We start from the raw sequence: 22,684 nt of genomic DNA on the forward strand, positions 1-22,684 counted from the left end.
GCATTAATTGCCAAGGGGACCACTCCTCTTCAAGCAGGAAGTGCCCAATATGGCTAAAAGAAAATAACATAACAAAGATTAGAATAGATCAAGGCATTTCATATAAACAAGCCAAGGATCTGTACAACATTAAAAATAATGGACCTTCATATTCAAGTGTTCTACAAGACAGAATAAATAATATTCAAAAACCGACTGCTAGCTGCAACAAGTGCAAATGTAGTTGCGTTTCAGCTGAAAACAGTCCGGCAACAAGTCGCGAAAGCACTCCATCCACAGTTGACACTACTATGTCCGAATCTGATACCTCGACCAGCGAATCAGAATATGATTCCGATGTTTCAATGACAATATCTGAGGCCCCAAGAAAAACCAAGAGGAAGATATCTTCCAAAAACACATCTTCAGAAGAACTAAAAACCTCAGAAGATGAACTTCGACAAAATAAAGAGAAACAAAGGAAGAAGACACGAAACAATCAGGAATCAAAGGAAACCACACCACAAAAAAACAACACACAAAACAACGCACCACACCACAACACACAAAACAGCAACACACATAACAACACACAAAACAACAACACACAAAACAACAACACACAAAACAACAACACACAGAACAACAACACACAAAATAACAAACAAAACAACAACAAACAAAACAAAAATGACAAGAGATCCGGAAAGAACAGCACCCCTTCCAAGGGTAAATAAGATCCACCAAACCCGCCAATACATTCACTCCAACGAACAAACTAACCATTCAATGGAACATTCGAAGTCTCCAAAGAAATTTTCCGGAATTACAAACATTAATTTATAAATATAATCCCACAATCATAGCTCTTCAAGAGACTATGACGCAGAAAAATTTTCACAAAGATTCTATCAAAGGTTACACCACTTATTTCAAAGAAGGACCCAACCCTTCATTCAACGGGGTTGCAACTTCAATAAAAATCGGCACCCCCCACAATTTTCTCCCCGTTAACACCGCTCTACAAGCAGTGGCAATACGCATAAACCTTCCGTTTCCAATCACAGTAGCCAGCATATACATTTCTCCTACGTCCGATGTGGCTCCTCTACGGGGTCAACTGGAACATCTTCTCAACCAACTTCCCTCCCCAGTTCTCCTTATGGGTGATTTCAATGCTCACTCGTATGCCTGGGGATGCTCATACCTCAATCGAAGAGGGTCCATTTTAGAGGATTTTCTCTCCGATAATACTCTCACTTTTCTGAACAACGGCCAACACACCAGAATCAATTCTGCTTCTGGCTCTTCTTCGGCCATAGATCTCACCATCGTATCCCCTCAACTTTGTTCAAAGCTTTCATGGAACACTCACGATGATTGCTGCAACAGCGATCATCTCCCAATATGTATTTCCCTTGGCCAACCTTCTCCAGAAGTTTCAACAAGGCCTAGATGGAAATTTGAATATGCAAACTGGGCTGGCTATCAATGTGACATTGAAAGCTGCCTCTCAGCCAAACAAGATTGGACACCCGAGGACTTTTCCCAAGCCGTCCTTGAGGTTGCAATACGACACATTCCTAGAACCAGCGGAAATCCTGGTAGAAAATGCGTCCCATGGTGGACACCTGAAGTAAATACAGCCATCAAAGACAGAAGAAAAGCCTTACGCAAGCTAAGAAAGGCCCATCCGGATAACCCATCTAAGCACACTCTGCTAGAGGAATTCCAAAGGGCTCGCAAAAATGCTAGAGCTATTATTAAAACAGCCAAGCATAACAGCTGGATTAAATTCGTCAACGGTATTAATCCTAACACGTCGTCAAAGGAATTATGGAGCAAAATTGGCAGGCTTCATGGAAAAAAAAGGAACAATGAATACAACCTTCTTATTGCCGGTCATTATACAAATGATCGGAAAACTATAGCAGAGGCTTTCGGAGATTTCTTTGCCTCCACCTCATCCAACCAAAGCTTCGATACCACCTTCCAAACCCGCAAGGCAGAATGCGAAAAAATCCCCATTGATTTTAACACCGACGCAAATTTTGACTTCAACAAAACTATTTCCCTCAAAGAACTAGAATGGGCCTTAAACAAAACAACACGCGGCTCCACTGGACCAGATGACATCAGCTACCCAATGCTGAAAAACCTACCCTATCTTGGGAAAAAAGTTCTTTTAAAACTTTACAACAACGTATGGAACAGTGGAATTTTCCCAAATTGCTGGAAAGAGGGCCTAATGATCTCTCTGCCTAAACCAGACAAGAATAATCACCTGCTGGACAACTTCCGTCCCATTACTCTTCTGAGTTGCGTCGGTAAAATCATGGAAAAAATTATCAACCGGCGCTTAACGACCTTTTTAGAGTCAAACAAGCTGCTCGACCCTAGACAATTTGCCTTCCGCGCGGGTAAAAGTACAGAAGACTGCCTCGTAGCTCTCGAAAAAGTCCTAGACGACGCCGCTGAAAGTAATCTGCACGCAGATGTTGTATCACTCGATCTTAGCAAGGCCTTCGATCGAGCATGGAGGTACCCAGTTCTGAAAAATCTTTTCAACTGGGGGGTTCGTGGTAGATTAGGCTTCTTCATCAAAGGGTTTCTGGAAAACAGAACCTTTAAAACAATCATCAACAATCACAAGTCTTCATTGAAAATTCTTGAAAACGGGTTTCCCCAAGGTTCAGTCCTTTCTCCAACACTCTTCAATGTTGCCATGCAACCTATTTTTGAATTAATTCCCGACAGTATAAACATTTTTGCTTATGCTGATGATATCACTCTTGTTTCTGTCAGTGGCTTTGGTTTAGCACAGAGAAAGAGACTTCAGAGTACAATTGATTCCATACAAAACTGGGCCCAACACATAGGATTCCAATTTTCGCCAGAAAAATCCCGATTCATTCACATTGGCAAAACACTCAAAAAGAAATCCGTCCTAAAGCTTAATCAATCCGAAATCCCTCAGAAGAGAACACTCAGAATACTGGGTGTTACCTTCGATACCAGGCTTAACTTTTTACATCATGCTCAATTGGTCAAAAAAGCCGCCAGCAGGAAAATGAATATCCTCAAATCCATTACAGGAAGTTTATCCTCTGGACACAGAGAAACACTGCTTAAAATCATCAATATCTGGTTGATCCCCCAAATCCTTTACGGAGTAGGCATCTTCAGCCGTGGTGGGGACAGAGTACTCAACGCCATTGAACCCATCTACAACAAAGCAATAAAGCTAGCAACAGGAGCCTTCACCACAAGCCCCACTCTTGCTGTTATGGCGGAAAGTGGTCATCTGCCTTTCAAACACCTTGTAACAAGAATCATCACAGGCAAAGCCATCCGACAACTTTCACTTCCTGACAATGACCCCAATGCACCATCAGTAATTCGAGCTATAAATTGGTTCAAAGACCTCACGAACCAAGACCTTCCCGATATATGTGCACTTTCAACTGCCACGGGAAGAAAATGGAACGTCATACCGCCGAACGTGAATCTTGATCTTCTCAAGACTGTCCGTGCAGGCGACCCTCCACCAAAAATTAAAGCCTGCTTCAACCATCTCACGGCTACTCACTTTCAAAACAAACACCAGGTCTACACAGACGGTTCTGTTAACTCCGATGGAGTTGGGTGTGGAATTTTCGAGAACAGATACACCGGTAGTTTTTCTCTTCCACCGCAATGCTCCATCTTCAGTGCGGAAGCTTTTGCTCTATTAATAGCTACACAAGAGTGTAACCATGATCACCTTCCTACGGTAATTTTCTCCGATTCAGCTAGCTGTCTTCAAGACCTGCTCAGTGGAAACAGTAAACACCCATGGATAATACAGACAGAAGAGGCTGCTTCAGAAAAAAACATCTTCTACTGTTGGGTTCCTGGTCATTCCGGAATCCTCGGAAACACAGCCGCAGACAAACTGGCCGGTAAGGGTAGCAAAATGGAACCACCAGTTATACCCTGTCCTCGAACTGATATAGTTCGCTGGGTCAAACAGCAAATTCGCGAAAGCTGGAACATAGGCTGGCTAAATAGCCCTCCCACCCATCTCCATCAAATCAAAAATACCACACTTCCTTGGTTTGATCAAAACAACAGCAAAGAAAGACGGGTGCTAACCCGTCTTCGAATTGGACACACTTTTTTCACACACTCACACCTAATGAAGAAAACCGAAAGACCACTTTGCGCATGTAACTCAGCCCAAGTTTCAGTTAGGCATCTTCTACTAGAATGCCAACACACCAAAGATGCTCGTGTCCGACACAATATAGGTCAGAGTCTCCGAGACATTCTCAGTAGAGACGAGACACAGGAAACCAATTTGATTGCGTTTCTGAAAGAAACCGGCTTCTTTGGTAAAATCTAAAATACACTCTTATTTCAGTTAGTCACTTCACCGCCGCGTATGCATATACATGTAGATATAAGTAAATAAAATGTATATATATGTATGCATGTACATGCGCATGCATGCACAGGTTTATGTACAAAATTACAAATCTAACAAAAATGGCGTATGTATGTGTATACATCTATAAACATATAACATACAAAAATATTAAAACAAATAAAAATATATAAACATAAACATCTTCCATATATAACTCACAAATTAACTTTTTCCAGCATATGCAGCAGTACTATATAATCAAACAGCATACCTTTCAAACATATTATTATTTTATTTACTCAATTCTAACCACACTAATTCATACTTATCCAGCATTTTACTAACACCATTAAACTAACTACATTTATAAATCACCCAACATCACATCATTCCTTCCCACTCCATCCCACCCCTTCTCCTTACCATTCCTTTCCTTTTCACCAACCCCCCCCCCCCCACTCCGTCCCTTTCCCTTTGTTATAGAGCTTGGTTCTACGATGCTTCGTCGCCGCTTTGGTACTAATTAATAACAATACAATTACGTTACAGCTTATATTAAACATCTTATATGGCATAGGATCCTTTCCTGCCTTCGTCCGGTTTTACATCTGAGCAGACAGGTCCGCTGAATATGGTTTTTTCTTCTTTTTCCACCAGTCTCCTCAAGACTGGTGCTCAATGGCTCTTCTCAGAGCTAGAGGCGAATGAACTGAAAAGTTTAAACCCTCTTAAAGCCAAAAAGAAGAAGAAGAAGAAAATACATTCATTACAATTTGTTCGCTCGTTGGATTCACATGCAGGCTAAAAAGGGTCCTTTTCAGGATCACAAAATTATCTTCATTCTAAAGAGTTTATTGTTTTGTTATTACTCGATATCCCCATCTTGTTCGGCTAAACCTTTCTGTTTAGCGATTGCATTTGCCACTCGCCACAGCTTTCACAGTTGGAAAATTTCTTCCCATCCGGCTTGTGACATATTTTACAGTAAATTACATTCAATTCAAATAATATTGACCCCGAACTCTATGTTTACAAAAATGTCCAACTAAATATGTCGCATTACAGGTCCGTCCAATTAGCTAAATGTCGAGATAAGTGTAAATTACTGTACTTTCAATCTAGAAACAATTTAAGAATTGGTGAAAATCAATAAGCTCAGAACAACTGCCAAATTCACATACTCATCAGATCCTGGCAAACAAATTATGAAAAAATCAATTTGTGTTTTATTATTATTTTGGATAATGTTTTAGAAAGCATTGAACTGTATTTCCTAAACTCTTTTTTGGAAGGTTTAATGGCCCTGAAAAGCGCCTTGTTTTATGGAATGGTTCCAATTTAGAAAACTTAGTACTCGTGGTTTTAAGAAAAACCATTTCGAACGCCCTCGAAATGGTTTTGCCACCAAAGCAGATTGTATAAAGAACAAACTTTGTTCTTCCCCTACCTGCTGTCGTTTTGCGATTGCGTTTGCCACTCGCTGCAACTGCCTGTTGTTGTCTTGATGTCCACCGAACCGAATGTGGTCTGTTCTGAATGTGAGTTTTCTTATCGTCGCGAGCAGCTTTTCCACTTCGGCGGCCGAAACTATATAACGCCGGCTAGGTGGACTGATGCACTGATACTAACGCGCTCGGCCTAGCTACCCTTGCGGGGAACTCCAGATCAACACGGTTCGAGCGGGATTTTGCCTTTCCCTTCACTTTTCCTCCTTTACCATGACCAGACATGGCTGCTTGGGTTGGTTTGTTGATGTGTTGTGATGCGAACCGATGTGGTGTACGGTTTGAATGAGAATGATCGTTACGGCAGCGGAGCGGGGATTTTTAAGCTGACTGGCTGGCTCGAGAATTACGCATGTGTGAGACTGCGACCAATGTTTCTTTCTTTTTTTCCTTTTTCCTTTCCAATCGTGCTTCATTCTATTTCGCTGCTGCTCTGGTTGCCCGTTTTGGTCGGTACGATTTGAGGAGCACAAAATGGACCAATCAAAAATGGGCACATAGTGCATTTTGACAATGCTTGATATTTCACAATGATTGAATTATTTATCTCAAGAAAAATGAAATGTTATTCGTTATGATAGATGCGTAGATATATTTCCTATCAATTGATGCAAAAACCTTTGCGATCTATTGAGAAATGCTCGAGTTATAAGCGTTTCAAATCTTGCATTTTTTCCTACTTGTTCAGTGCCTAGATTTCCATTTCACCCCCTATATCTTCCGGTTAGACGTAGTCCTACGTCAAAACTAGATTTTTCGAACCAATGGGGTCTAGTATTTTACAATAAGGAACAAAACTACCAATTTACACGAAAATCTGAGAACCACTATATCGGTTTGGCATGGAATATATATGACACTAAAAAAATATAGATTGATATTAATTTCCCCGGCAACTAAAAAGATGATTACTAGAAACTAATTGATGTTAACGTTTCACTACCTTGTGAATTCTAGTTATATAGCGTTATATAGTTTCGGCCGCCGAAGTGGAAAAGCTGCTCGCGACGATAAGAAAACCCGCATTCAGAACAGACCACATTCGGTTCGGTGGACATCAAGACAACACAACAGGCAGTTGCAGCGAGTGGCGAGTGGCAAACGCAATCGCAAAACGACAGCAGGTAGCAGAAGAAAAAGGTTTGTTCTTTATACAAACTGCTTTGGTGGCAAATCCAGAACAAGGCGGCATCGAGGGCGTTCGAAATGGTTTTGACGTAGGACTACGTCTAACCGGAAGATATGGGGGGTGAAATGGAAATCTAAGCACTGAACAAGTAGGAAAAAATGCAAGATTTGGAACGCTTATAACTCGAGCATTTCTCAATAGATCGCAAAGGTTTTTGCATCAATTGATAGGAAATATATCTACGCATCTATCATAACGAATAACATTTAATTTTTCTTGAGATAAATAATTGAATAATTGTGAAATATCAAGCATTGTCCAAATGCACTATGTGCCCATTTTTGATTGGTCCATTTTGTGCTCCTCAAATCGTACCGACCAAAACGGGCAACCAGAGCAGCAGCGAAATAGAATGAAGCACGATTGGAAAGGAAAAAGAAAAAAATGAACGAAACATTGGTCGCAGTCTCACACATGCGTAATTCTCGAGCCAGCCAGTCAGCTTAAAAATCCCCGCTCCGCTGCCGTAACGATCATTCTTTGTGTGGACACCGAATGGACAACATCGTTGCTGGACGAGCTGGACGGCGAGGGATCGAGTGCCTTTCTCAAGGCAAGAGGGCGGAGGTGGTAGCGCTGGAGTAGAGTAATAGAGTAGAGTAGAGTTTTCAAAGGGCCTTTCTCAAGGCTAGAGACGAATGAACTGCAAAAGTTTAAAGTCTCTATAATACAAGACCTTCCTTCCTTCCGTAACGATAATTCTTTGTGTGGACACCGACTGGACAACATCGTTGCTGGACGAGCTGGACGGCGAAGGATCGAGTGCCTTTCTCAAGGCAATGGGGGCGGAGGTGTAATGCAGGAGTTAGAGTAGAGTTTTCAAAGGGCCTTTCTCAAGGCTAGAGACGAATGAACTAAAAAGTTTAAAGTCTCTATAATACAAAACCATCACCACCACCGTAACGATCATTCTCATTCAAACCGTACACCACATCGGTTCGCATCACAACACATCAACAAACCAATCCAAGCAGCCATGTCTAAACATGGTAAAGGAGGAAAAGTGAAGGGAAAGGCAAAATCCGGCTCGAACCGTGTTGATCTGGAGTTCCCCGCAAGGGTAGCTAGGCCGAGCGCGTTAGTACCAGTGCACCAGTCCACCTGGCCGGCGTTATATAGTTTCGGCCGCCGAAGTGATCGAGTTAGCTGGCAAAGCTGCTCGCGACGATAAGAAAACCCGCATTCGGAACAGAACACATTCGGTTCGGTGGACATCAAGACAACAGGCAGTTGCAGCGAGTGGCGAGAGGCAAACGCAATCGCAAAACGACATCAGGTAGCAGAAGAAAAAAGTTTGTTCTTTATACAAACTGCTTTGGTGGCAAATCCAGAACAAGGCGGCATCGAGGGCGTTCGAAATGGTTTTTTTTTCAAAACCACGAGTACTAAGTTTTCTAAATTGGAACCATTCCATAAAACAAGGCGCTTTTTAGGGCCATTAAACCTTCCAAAAAAGAGTTTAGGAAATACAGTTCAATGCTTTTTAAAACATTATCCAAAATAATAATAAAACACAAATTGATTTTTTCATAATTTGTTTGCCAGGATCTGATGAGTATGTGAATTTGGCAGTTGTTCTGAGCTTATTGATAGTTGGGGACTTTCCTGATTATTCAATTTTCACCAATTCTTAAATTGTTTCCAGATTGAAAGTACAGTAATTTACAATTAGTTCGACCTTTAGCTAATTGGACGGACATGTAATGCGACTTATTTGGTTGGACATTTTTGTAAACATAGAGATCCAAATTATGACCCCACATTGAAAGTCGACACTGTACCACTGTCATCGCAAATGTTCAATTACAGGTTAAAATTACCTCCAATCCGACACTGAGTGGTGGTAATGCGACGTGCCATTGAATGTAATTTACTGTAAAATATGTCACAAGCTAAATGGAAGAAATTTTCCAACTGTGAAAGCTGTGGCGAGTGGCAAATGCAATCGCTAAACAGAAAGGTTTAGCCGAACAAGATGGGGATATCGAGTGATAACAAAACAATAAACTCTTTAGATTGAAGATAATTTTGTGATCCTGAAAAGGACCCTTTTTAGCCTGCATGTGAATCCAACGAGCGAATAAATCGTAATGAATGTATTTTTTTGCCATCGCTCCCTTTTAACGCTCATTCGTTCGTCTCGTTGGACTCGCCCCTCTGGCTGAGTCTGCCGATTTTGTCTCTATCCTGTGAGCGTGTACCGCTAGAGTATAAAACACGCGGACCCCAAAAAAATATCTTATTTTCTTTCAAACCGTAAACCCGTGTGGTTGTACGGCATCGGCATCGTGGACGTAACAAAGGAGGACAAGTTAAGGGAAAGGCAAAGTCTCACTCGAACCGTGCAGGTTTCCAATTCTCTGTTGGTCGCATTCACTGATTGCTCCGCAAGGGTAACTAGTCCGAACGGATTGGTGCAGGAGCACCAGTATACCTAACAGCGATTATAGAGTTTCGGCCGTCGGAGTGCTCGAGTTGGCTTGCAAAGCTGCTCACGACAATCAGAAAACCCGCATCAAGAACAGAGCAGCTTCGGTTCGGCGCTCATCAAGGCAACAATTAGTTTCAGTGAGTGGCAAAGTGTTTCTCCGGCACGTCGCATTAAATGTAATTTACTGAACAACATGTCACAAGCTGGATGGGAAGAAATTTTCCAACTGTGACAGCTGTGGCGAGTGGCAAACGCAATAGCGAAACAGGAAGGTTTAACCGAACAAGATGGGAATATCGAGTGATAACAAAAACACAACACCAAAGCTTCTTTTCAGAACCATCAACATGTTCATAAATAGTAAACAGTAAACTAATCCATTTTTCAGGTAGATAGGTAGGTATTCACGTAGGAGAAGAAAATAAAACAATATATTTAAAATATATATTTAACAAAAGCTGTCCCCTTTGTATAGTCCTACGTCACTCCGGTTATGTCCCCGACATTACCCACCCGTCTTTTTTTAAAACCACGAGTACTAAGTTTTCTAAATTGGAATCATTCCATAAAACACGGCGCTTATCAGGGCCATTAAACCATTCAAAAAAGAGTTTACGAAATACAGTTCAATGCATTCTAAAATAATATCCAAAATAATAATAAAACACAAATTGATTTTTTTATAATTTGTTTGCCAGGATATGATGAGTATGTGAATTTGGCAGTTGTTCTGAGCTTATTGATGGCTGAGGACTTTCCCGATTATTCAATTTTCACCAATTCTTAAATTGCTTCTAGATTGAAAGTACAGTAATTTATATTTAGCTCGACATTGAGCTAATTGGATGGATCTGTAATGCGACATTTTTGTCGCAACATAGAGTTCGGGGTCCAAATTATGACCCCACATTGAAAGTCGACACTGTACCACTGTCATCGGAAATGTTCAATTACAGGTTTAAATCGCCTCAAATGCGACACGGAGTGTTTCTCCGGCACGTCGCATTAAATGTAATTTACTGAACAACATGTCACAAGCTGGATGGGAAGAAATTTTCCAACTGTGAAAGCTGTGGCGAGTGGCAAACGCAATAGCTAAACAGGAAGGTTTAACCGAACAAGATGGGGATATCGAGTGATTAAACAGTAAACTAATCCATTTTTCAGGTAGATAGGTAGGTATTCACGTAGGAGAAGAAAATAAAACAATATATTTAAAATATATATTTAACAAAAGCTGTCCCCTTTGTATAGTCCTACGTCACTCCGGTTATGTCCCCGACATTACCCGCCCGTCTTTTTTCATTGTAAAATCAGTTGACGATAATTGACTGATGATTAATTCTTGCCTTCGCAGAACAATACACTAGCTGATCGTATGTCGCAATTTATTTCATGTCAATGCATTGAAAATTTATCTCGAACGCTATTCCGGTGGCCTTTTTCGCAATTGACATAGACTCGGTTACAGTCGATTATATCAATATATCTTTGGCACCGCGAGGAAACAACAACAATGACAACACTTGCAAGTATCAAATATCATGCTACATGTTATTTAGTATTACCTCAGTGGAATTGCACCTCCAGGCATCGTTCGTACAACGTAAACCAAGCGCCAAACAAGCATTCGCCATAGCATGCATACAGAGCCATACATTGGTGGCTTGAAACTACTGGGAATATAAAAACTTCTCATCATTTTGCGCTATTCTCAAAAGAAACACTTCTGTTTATATTACTGGCCTCGAAAAAAGTTGCATTACTTTCTCATACTCAAGATAAGCGCAGTTGTCACCCTTAGTGGAGGAAATTTTGCTACTGGCAAGCGAAACCTAATGACATATAAGATTCCAGAACGACATTCACTTTCTTGGTGACTAAACAAGCGAAATAAACTCTTTTTTTAATATCAACAACCTCGAAAACAGAAGCATTGCTTCATTATGATCAAGACTAGTGCAAATGCAATCCTAGTTGAAGTTGGCACGCGAACCTAAATAACTTATAACATTCCAGTACGACATTCAAGATGCTTGGTATTCCCCAAATAATTTTTTGGTACACAACCTTAACGCCTGCTTCGCCATAACGTCAGTTTAATACATTTATGCAATGTCAAAAGCACCATCGAAGCCCTTATGATGACGGAAAACAAACAATGTTCACTGCTTGGAAAAGAACAGAATTATGCCACACAGCTTGTACTCTGCTGTAACAACCATCGATGCGAATTCACTGATGAGTTTGTCAAGAGCAACCGCGTTCACCACCAGCGGGGCGAGCTGGTTGCTGCCTGGGTAACGGCGTTTACATTTTCGACCGACGCGCGATGCGAAGGTTCGGTTCAGTGCGAGCGCTTTTCACTGCACCAACATCGCGTACATCATTAGATGACGCTTGCCTCGAAATGTTATCGCCCCCGGCAATGCGTTCGTTTTTTGCAGGGCTCGAGCCAGCCTTCCTCTTCTTCTTGCTCATCCCACACTATGCGAAGCGTCCAATTTATGACGCGGAAAGAAAAACACACGATACGAAAAACGCGAAAAATGAACTGGAAAAACCAAACGACGATATCCAAGTTGAATTACCACTGGTGGGGTCCAATGTTAGATCGAAGGGCAGCGAAAGCAAAGTGAACTGGATTGCTAAACAGTCCGATGCCGAATGAAAGTTTGCCTCAGCGAGATCCACTGTTTATACTCTAGGCAAGTATTCCTCTCTCTATTCACTGGATACTTCAACTAGAGCGCTGACTGGCATCGTCTAAATCAGCCTTAAGTGTCTTCAATATCGTGACAGCTAGGCTTTCGACATTCGATCTAACCTCAATCAATATTTTGCCACCTTACACGGTCAATATCGCCCTCAACCTGAGACAACGAAAGTATCCGCGATGGCTAGTGGCGACATTCGAGTTTGGGATCCAAACTATTCTCCATCAGATTAGAAGGCTGAAAGGCAATTTTCAATTGGTAAAATTTGAATGAAAATATCTACTAGGTATTATTTAATTAGTTGAAGCGCGTAGTCCTAATTCTAACTTAACGTATTTCCTCTGAGTTTTCAGATATCCCTACGAAAATGTATTATTATGATATAACGTCAATTTCAGACACAATTTTTGTATGGGATTTTCTCACCACTTGCAGAAAAAAAACTAATTAGAATTCACATAGAATACTAATTTGATTCGGAAAAGTTAATTTTCATTCATAATTTACACTTTGAAACTCGTTTTTCCTTCTCAAAAACACATCATAATACTCGCTTCACAAATACAGACTGGCTTTTACATTATTTAGCCACTAGTATACACGACCTCATAGATGGATAGTTTAATGATTTCTGTATTGATAAAACATAGTTTTTATGTTGAAACATCATCCCGACTGTGTGGAACGGGTTGAACTACTCGAAGCAGTGGGTATTGTGCTGAACGTTGAGTGTCACCCCTGCAAGCAGGCACTCATCGTGAGCACCCATTCCACTGGCTCATCGTAGCAGTCGCCATCGCATTACGCGCTTTCGGTTTCCAACTATTCACCAGGTAGGTCGTGCGGAAACACAACTCGTGGAGTGGTCCCTTTTTCCTGGTGGCAATCCGGTATTCACACTATTCGCGGATAATCGGGATTCTACTGTAACCTGAACTAACACGTGATGTTTTTTCACCTGTGATTTTCCCAGATCTTCTCATTCTCCAAATTTTAAAGCGGAGTGTGAAGAAATACACAACTTAGACTAAAGTGCATTCGCTAGCGCAAAGAATGACCGAGTTCAACGTTAAAAACAGGAAGTGGGTTATATCTATGGTATAACCGCAAGGGTGACGTAGGACTATCGTTTATTTAGAGATCATTTGTTTGAAGTTGAATCTATATCCATCCTGAATGAATGAATAAATAAATATTTGGGTGACTTCAAAAACGAGAGCGTTACGTTGGAGGCTCAAGGTTTTATGCATCCAATATTGGATACAAAAAAACCTTGTTCTGAAGAATAATCTTCAGAAGCTTTCCTGCTAACTGCACTTGATTGACAAATCACAAAACCAAATGTATGTGGTCGCAATATTATATGGATAGAAAACATTAAAATAAACTCGCTTGAATGTAATTTTCAATTCCAAGGGGAACTGGCAGATTATTTTTAAGCAACGATCACTTCTTTCCAGGTTTCTTCTCGATAACCGAAACGAAAAGAGTTGCGCGCGTGTATGTGTGTGTGTGTGTGGCGGCTGCTTCGATGTCTTCCCGAGGAACCGTATTTCGATGCTGATACTCTCTTGGTCACCTTCTCTTCTCCTTCTGATCGATCGGCTTTTCTGCGCTCCCTCACAGTTAAAACAAACTGGTCACCTTCTCTTCTCCTTCTGATCGATCGGCTTTTCTGCGCACCCTCACAGTTAAAACAAACTGATTTCAGGTCAGGTCAGGCCAGGTAATGAGTCCCTTGATCCCTCGCCGTTCAGCTCGATTTTGAACCCCCTCCCCCCCTTTCGTAACGCAATTTCCTATCTCTAATAAACAGAAAGTAACGCAACATCTACCCCCTCCCCTCTTATCGCGTTACGTAATTTGTGCACGACGCCTCACGAAAAATTAATGGGTTTCACCACCAGAATATCATTTAAGTATGCTTTTCGTGCGTGATTGAATCGAGAGAAGGTGTGGTTTACGATGGCAATTTGGAAGGCAAACTAGAGGCGAATGAACTCTCTGAGTATGAACCATTTCGGCGACTGAGCAATAATCGATTGAAAATTTTATAATTTTCGCGATACGAAACATTTTCCGTTGCGCGCGCATACAATATTGGATACGAAAATATCCTACTGATGGGAAAGAATAATCTTCAGGAAAGCTTCTGAAGACTAATTACACTTGATTGAAAAATTACGAAATCAAATGTATTTGGTCGCTGTGTTATATGGTTAGAAAACATTAAAATAAACTCTTTCGCATGAATGTATTTTTCAATTCCCAGAGAACTGGCAGATTATTTTTCAGCAACGATTAGATCTTTCCGGAATTTTCTCGATGCTGTATGGCATCCAAACGAAAATTCTCGTTTCAGTTTGGCCTGCAAAAACTTTTCTGAACTCTAATCCATCAAATTTGGAGCCCTGAAAAGGGCCGTTGATTATATGCTAAGCTAATATAGCACGCTCTCCTCGGATACGATGGGCCAGTTGGATGTCCTTGGGCATAATGTGACGCGTTTTGCGTGGATAGCACACAAATTGGTATCTTCGAATAGGCCTCCTGCAGTGACATAACCGCGGGACTTTGACGAGCAAGTCGGTTTTGAAGTCCTGAGCAATTCCACGAACCAAATGCTGCAAAGGTAGCTTGCGGATCAGCAATTCGGTCGACTTCTTCTTCTTTCTTTGTTTTTAAGAGGCTTTAAACTTTGCAGTTCATTCGCCTCTAGCCCAGTGAAGAGCCACAATAGGACCAGCCCAGAGGGGACTGGCGAAAGGGAAACCAAACAAAATCACTCATCAGATCCGTCCGCTCGACTCTCGGTTAAAGAAGAAGGTAGGAAGGGATCCTATGCTTCATAAGATATTTAATATATGCTGTAAAGAAAAGTAAAAATTTACTGATCCGAGGACCAAAGCAGCAACGAAGCACAAGTGACCTAGCGAAAGGCGTGTTCCAAAGCCAAAAAACAAAACGGCCCTCCTCAGGAGGATAGGAAGGAAAGGAGTGGAAAGGATTTGGGTGGGATTAGAGGAGTGGGAGGGGGTGGGAGTGGTATGGGAAGGAAAGAGGGGAGGAGTGGGTGTGGGGTGGGGTGAAATGAAATGAAATACAGTTTTAATGGATAATAAAATATAGTGGTTTTGAATTTAATGGTATATAGTAGAGCTGAAAAATGGAGAGGTTTATTTAATGAATTTATCCTTGGTGAGTGTGGCTGTAGGAATAGGAAGTTGATTAAAGTATAATGTAATGGATAGAAGATAGATGTGGGTATGAAAGTATATATTATATTATTTGTTATTTATTATTATTGAATGCGTGTATATACATGTATGAATACCTACCTTCCGACCCGTACATACATGTGTATACACACATAAACACGCATACATGAAGTGGCGAACTTTAATAAGCAATTTCCAAGGTATTTAGTATTTCTGTTTAGATTTTACCAAAGAAGTCGGTTTCTTTCAGAAACGCAATTAAATTGGTTTCTTGGGTCTCGTCTCTACTGAGGATATCTCGGAGACTCTGACCTATGTTGTGTCGGGCTCGAGCATCTTTGGTATGTTGACATTCAAGTAAAAGATGGCTAACGGAAACCGGAGCTTCGTTGCAAGCACATTGGGGTTTTTCGGCTCTGCAGAACAAGTGTGAGTGGGTGAAGTTAGTGTGCCCAATTCGAAGACGGGTAAGGACTTGCCTTTCCCTACTATTGAGGCGGTCATCCCAAGGGAGAGTGGAATTTTTAATTTTATGAAGATGAGTGGGACGGCTGTTTATCCAGCCTATGTCCCAGCTTTCACGGACTTGCTGTTTTACCCAGCGGATAATGTCAGATGGAGGACAGGGCATGTCTGGGGGATCTATTTTGCTGCCCTTGCCGGCCAGTATGTCGGCGGCTGTGTTTCCGCGGATTCCTGAGTGACCAGGAACCCAGCAGAAGGAGATGTTTTCGGTCGACTTCTGATAGCGACGAATTTCATGCAAAGTTCCCGGTCGATAGCGATGTGGCTTCTTCACGCTTCCTGCGGCTGGTGCGCTTATTCGACCTGCTTTCGTGGTGTCTTACCACCGAAAGACTAACGAGCTGTCTTCATAGTCCCGATAAAACGAGTCCTCACGGTGCGAGAGTAGAGTAAGAAATGAACGAAAGCAAGGGAAGTGTCATTTTATAAGACATAAAAGTATCGAATGTAAACCCCACCCTCTTTATTATATAAGCTTACTGTATACTTACGAATATAATAAGGGTGGGGTTTAGATTCTATACTTTTATGGTTTATAAAATGACGCTTCCTTTGCTTTCGTTCATTTCTTACTCTACTCTCGCACCGTGAGGACTCGAGCTCGTTAGTCTTTCGCAGACAGCTCGTTAGTCTTTCGGTGCAGCAGGATAGGTGAAGAAGCCACATCGCTATCGACCGGGAACTTTGCGTGAAATTCGTCGCTATCAGAAGTCGACCGAATTGCTGATCCGCAGCTACCTTTGCAGCATTTGGATCGTGGAATTGCTCAGTACTTCAAAACCGACTTGCGCTTCCAAAGTTCCGCGGTTATGACGCTGCAGGAGGCTTATTCGAAGATACCAATTTGTGTGCTATCCATGCAAAACGCGTCGCATCCCAAGGACATCCAGCTGGCCCATCGTATCCGAGGAGAGCGTGCTATATTAGCTTAACATATAATCAACGGCCCTTTTCAGGTCTCCAAATTTGATAGATAAGAGTTCAGAAAAGTTTTTTACAGGCCGAACTGAAAGGAGCATTTAGCGAAAATCGTGGTGTCGATGATAATTCGATACCGATAGGTGCCATGGATATGGATTTCATAATGAAGAATATGAAATACATGACATGATGTAGTGAATATATCCGAAGAAATCACTTTGGTGAAACTGCATTATAAAATTATTTGTGTACGAATGCCGCAATCGATAGTCGACTCTAATTTGCGCTGGGTAATTTCCTCGCAGGACTCGATTCCTCCTTTGAGCATCAAGAAACTCTTTCCGGTAAAACGAAGTGGTTTGAATCACATTATTTGAATGATAGAATGAAGAAGTTTTCTGCCAATTTCCATCAACCTCCAAACATATCTTTCTCCCGTTTGTCGTTTTCGCGTTCGCTAATCCTTTCTCACAACACCCATTTCTCGTTTGAGAAATTGTTGAGTAAACATTGTTTGCCAGTGCGCGTAGAGCGGGAATTCCTAAAGATTCATTGCACCTCTAATAAATTGCCGAAAGACGTGGTCTTACGTTGATCGCACTTGATTGAAAAAATCCAAAACCAAATGTATTTGGTCGCAGCATTATATGAGTAGAAAGCAAATAATCGCACGAAAACTGACTTGATTTTCGCGATGATGTTTCACGTTTTTCATGTTATACATCCAATATTGGATACGAAAATTTTCCTCTGATGGGAAAAAAATATTCAGAAGCTTTCCTATTAATTGTGATTGATTAAAAAATCACCAAACCAAATGTATTTGGTTGCAGTGTTATATGGATAGAAAACATTAAAATAAACTCTTTCGCATCAATGTATTTTTCAATTCCCAGGGGAACTGGCAGATTATTTTTCAGCAACGATGATAGCAACGAGAATTCCGCGCGTGTATGTGTGTGTGTGGCGGCTGCTCCGATGTTTCAAACGGAACCGTGGCATCACTTTCCTCCTGATGGATTCCCTTCTGGCCTTAGGTGCACAAACAGGCTCTTGGTGACACCGTTCATCAGCGCTTTCATGATAAACGAAATTAGCTTCACAACAACAGCGACAACATGCTCCAATCGCTGTTCAATCATAACTGAGTGGGTTTACGAGCGGCGCTCGCTTATATACCGATTGGTGATTTCAATAGCCTGTTTTGAAAGCAATTTTAAGACTATTGAAACAAGTTTTTGGATGAAAAAGTAACAAGTATATGACGCGTAGACATTTTATCTTTCGAATGAAGTTTTTATCATACCATTTCGTTCAGTTGTTTAAGAGCTATTAACTCTCAAAATCTCGGTTTCCGGCGTAACGCTTTCGTTTTCGAAACTTTGATTTTACACCCCGGTATAGAAATGAAAGACGTAGTCCTACGTCAAAAAAAGACGTTTTCATTCACTCTCTCACCATCACATTGTCAGTTTACTTTGAGGTTTTGATTTGTATCGTGAAAGTACTGTATTTTGCTATTTAAAGTACAGTAATTTACATTTAATACGACATTTTTCTAATTGGACAGACCTGTAATGCTTTCATTTATGATTCCTACAATTTGAGAAGTTTATAAATTTTAATTGCAATCGCAAAAAAAGACTAACAAAAATTAAATGTCCGCTTGCAAATCTGGCAACTCAGCTTGGAAGTCCGTGAGGTAAAACGTCAACATCATGCTGTGGGATATAAAGCAGGCATGAGAAAATATACATCTATATGCTATGTTTTAATTATCGATTTATTTAATTTGCACTAAAATCAACCCAGTTCTGGTGCACTTTACATAACAGTGTCGGAAAACGCAAATAAATATGGCATCACTTCAAGGGAATGAGAGGCCAGAGAGAGAATTGAAAGGTAGATATTGGGATTCTCCAATTAAGATGTTGGATAATGCATTGTATCGAGTTCATTCTGTGTACGATTTCTGGAGCGAGAGGTGTCTCCCGAACTAAAAGAAAAATACACCAAGATGGCCTCTAAGTATTGCGAACCTGGTCACGACAATGGCGTGGTCGACGCTCCTCCGAAGTAAGTATAGGAAGGAAATGGAATTAAATAGTGAAAATGTGACACGGTTATGATTGCGGTGCAGTTTTTTTACGAGCATGAGATAAACAATTTTGTGTTTAATCAAAAAATACAGGTTGGCAAAAAAAATGGTAAGCCAAGATCGTAGTCGGCAAAAAAAATTGAGGTAAGCCGAAAGAGAGCAGTTTCACCAGCATAGCATAGAAGGCAAAAAAAACAAGATAAGCCTAACAGGAAGAGAAAATGTCAAAAAAATGGGAAAGCCTTTTAAGAAACTGCATTTGCTATGGTACACCGCAATCACAAAATGGCCGTTAACAGCGAATGAAAATATGTATGAACCCGAAGAATTGATGTGTAAGGTACAAAGAAAAAATAAATAAATCCGACGCGGCGAAACAGCACCACCTGCCATCCTGTTGAACTATGTTTTTTAATCGAAACGTTCTGTATCAATTGCGGCGTCAAGGTTCGTTTACTGAGAGTGTGTCCAGTCAACTGTCTGATTCCTGGAAGCGATTAAGTGAATCGTCAAAAGTAGCGGTAGTCAACACCAAACAAAATGCAATATCTACAAGGAGAACACTGAGAGACCTGTCATGTCATGGAACTGAGTCCGAATCTCTCACTTGAATTAAGTTTTCTTGCACTCGGTATTTTAAAATTCAACAATTAAGCGGATATGTTTGAAGGAATTACTTCGCGGATATGTTTGACAATTTCATTATTCTTTGCCATTCGGCCCATCCAGGTGAACTTCAATAGGTTTGCAACTTGTGCAGCTCGAACACTGAAATTTTTGCGATATGTACGCAAGGTGATAACGGTGTCGTGAATGCTAGTGTTGCAAGAATGAACCATGATTTCGATTGATTCGAGTGCCAGGATTGATCAATTTCAGTGCAAAGTCAACACAGTCAGCGGATTTGTATTTGATCGGTTGATTGCGAATGTTCAGTACAGTGAAGGATAATGGAATGTTCAGCAGGGAATTGATATTCTTGTACGTGTCGGATGATCGGCAGGTATTTTTAGAGAAGTTCTATGTGATTGTGTCTCGTCATTTTTATGAACATTTCCGTCACAGTGCCAGGTCGGCCAACGACTAGATGAACTAACAGCAGTAGGAGTTGTCGAGCGCAACAAGGAGCCGATGGACATCTCCTACTGTTCGTCAACGCTCGTTGATCCGAAGCATTCCAACGACTTCCGTTTAAGTATACGAATCGGTCCAAATTGTTTGAAGGGGAAACACGAAGGAGTGAGAAAGCATTCAGAGGTCAGAGGTCATGAAGGGTCGCGACGTTTGACAGACTTCATGACCGTGTTCGGCATGTTTCGTTACGTTAATCTGCCTTTAGACTATGCAGTTCTCTGGATGTTTTTCAAGAGGTGTTGAATCGAAGTATTTTGGTGGGATACTAGGGAGTGTGCAACTGTAGGGACAATGCACTGATTTTTGGGAGAACAGAGAAAGAACATGGTCAGAGTCTTGAAATAGTTCAAATCAGACTGAGAGATCGGAAGGGCAGACAAACTATGAATGCGCTTTGAGGAGCCAGAAGGCCAAGTTTCTCAGATTCGAATGAAGCACTGCTTGTTAGAGGATTGAACGGGAGAGTCTAAGTGTTATCAAAATATTCAGGCTTCCGATCTGTGCCGAGGTCAAAAGTTTCTGGAATAATAACTTTTGTTGACAAATTTTTCATCCACCGAGCGACGAAAACGGAACATCTAATGAGATTGACCAGTGCTGCAGAGTTCCATTGGATCGATGTTAAGGGAGCCGAGTTTGAGTTCACGTCAACGTTGAAGTACTTTAGTAATATTGACAAGACAGAACATTTTGTCGATGCATTTCCAGTTGGTTCGGGGCTTTGTTGGTGCAATACGATACGAGTCAAATAAAGACAAGAATAGAGATACACGATTAATAGCTGATATTTCTTAAAAAGGAGCTACTCTTTTCTAGACAAATAGTTCTCCAAAATGGGATACCTTAATGGATGCAAGATTTTACAGAGTCAAAGTAAAGTTGTGATAACATATTTATGGTTTTATATGCGACTAGCTAACCCAGCAAACTTCGTCCCGCCCATTTACTTGATTAATTCTCGAGTAATGCAGAAATTTGTGTTTGATTTGTATGGCAGCCATCCCTAAGAGAGGGGGGAGGGGTATCTAACCACCATAAAAACATTCATTGCACCCTAAAGTTTCCATATGCCTAATTTGGTTTAATTTGCTTGATTAATTCTCGGGTAATGCAAAAATTTGTGTTTCATTTGTACGGCAGCCCCCTCTAAGAGAGGGGGAAGGAGTATCTTAACACCATAGAAACATTTATTGCATCCTAAAACCTCCACATGCCAAATTTGGTTTCATTTGCTTGATTAATTCTCGAGTAATGCAGAAATTTGTGTTTCATTTGTATGGCAGCCCCCCCTTTGAGTGGGGGAAGGACTGTCTAACCATCATAGAAACATTTATTGCACCCTAAAACTTTCACATGCCAACTTTGGTTTCGTTTTGATTGATTAATTTCCGAGTAATGCAAAAAATTGTGTTTCATTTGTATGGCAGCCCCCTCTAAGAGAGGGGGAAGGAGTATCTTATCACCATAGAAACATTTATTGCATCTTAAAACCTCCACATGCCAAATCTGGTTTCATTTGCTTGATTAATTCTCGAGTAATGCAGAAATTTGTGTTTCATTTGTATGGCAGCCCCCCCTTTGAGTTGGGGAAGGACTGTCTAACCATCATAGAAACATTTATTGCACCCTAAAACTTTCACATGCCAACTTTGGTTTCGTTTGCTTGGTTAATTTTCGAGTAATGCAGAAATTTGTGTTTCATTTGTATGGCAGCCCCCCCTTAGAGAGGGGGGAGGGGTCTCAAAATATCACGAAAACCTTCCCCGGCCCCAAAAACCCCTACATACCAATTTTCATGTCGATCGGTTCAGTAGTTTCCAAGTCTATAAAAATCAGACAGACAGACAGACATCACTCCATTTTTATATATATAGATATTCGCTTATTGGGAGAAGCTTACCACAAATGCTTTAGCTGGAAGTCCGCCAGGTCACACAAATTTTCAGTTGAAGGTCGCCAATGCGATGATTTGTATGATTTGTGATTTGTACCGAATGGAAACATGTTTTTAGTGCGACAAAAGAAGCGCACTTAGCGAATACAATTCAGTGGTTACACATTTCTCGTTCAGTGCAATTATGGAAAAGGGAGCTAATAAAATGTACTTGAGATGCGGAGTTTCTGATGAGCGTTGATGTAGCGAGGAGCAATAAATCGCTTGATCCTAGAATAAAAAAATTAATCAAAAGGAAAATCTGTAAGATGTTTGATGTGCGAAAAAGTCCTCATTTACTTGTTGAAGTTATCATCAATGATTGATTTTTTTAGTGTTCAATGATAACTTGTTGAACGTTGATGGGGAGAGTAGAGAAGGGAAGTATTGTGGGATATAAAGCAGGCATGAGAAAATATACATCTATATGCTATGTTTTAATTATCGATTCATTTAATTTGCACTAAAATCAACCCAGTTCTGGTGCACTTTACATAACAGTGTCGGAAAACGCAAATGAATATGGCATCACTTCAAGAGAATGAGAGGCCAGAGAGAGAATTGAAAGGTAGATATTGGGATTCTCCAATTAAGATGTTGGATAATGCATTGTATCGAGTTCATTC

At 40.9% G+C, this 22,684-nt stretch overlaps 1 protein-coding gene across 5 annotated transcripts in view; it reads right to left on the reverse strand.

Annotated features, from left to right (window-relative positions):
* Nucleotides 1-22,684, reverse strand: part of LOC129769260 (uncharacterized) — an 85,855-nt gene that overhangs the window by 41,658 nt on the left and 21,513 nt on the right. The window contains exon 1 of one of the 5 annotated variants that reach the window (XM_055771381.1): nucleotides 22,026-22,134. The exons of 2 other annotated variants lie outside the window; for them this stretch is intronic. The gene's annotated coding sequence lies outside the window, so the exon portion shown is untranslated. Of the gene's footprint in view, nucleotides 1-18,351; nucleotides 18,373-22,025; nucleotides 22,135-22,195; nucleotides 22,290-22,684 lie in introns of those variants that run through there. 2 more of the 5 variants (XM_055771384.1, XR_008741847.1) reach the window with 2 other exon arrangements.

Source organism: Toxorhynchites rutilus, chromosome 2 (genome assembly GCF_029784135.1).
Source record: "Toxorhynchites rutilus septentrionalis strain SRP chromosome 2, ASM2978413v1, whole genome shotgun sequence".
Lineage (NCBI taxonomy): Eukaryota > Metazoa > Arthropoda > Insecta > Diptera > Culicidae > Toxorhynchites > Toxorhynchites rutilus.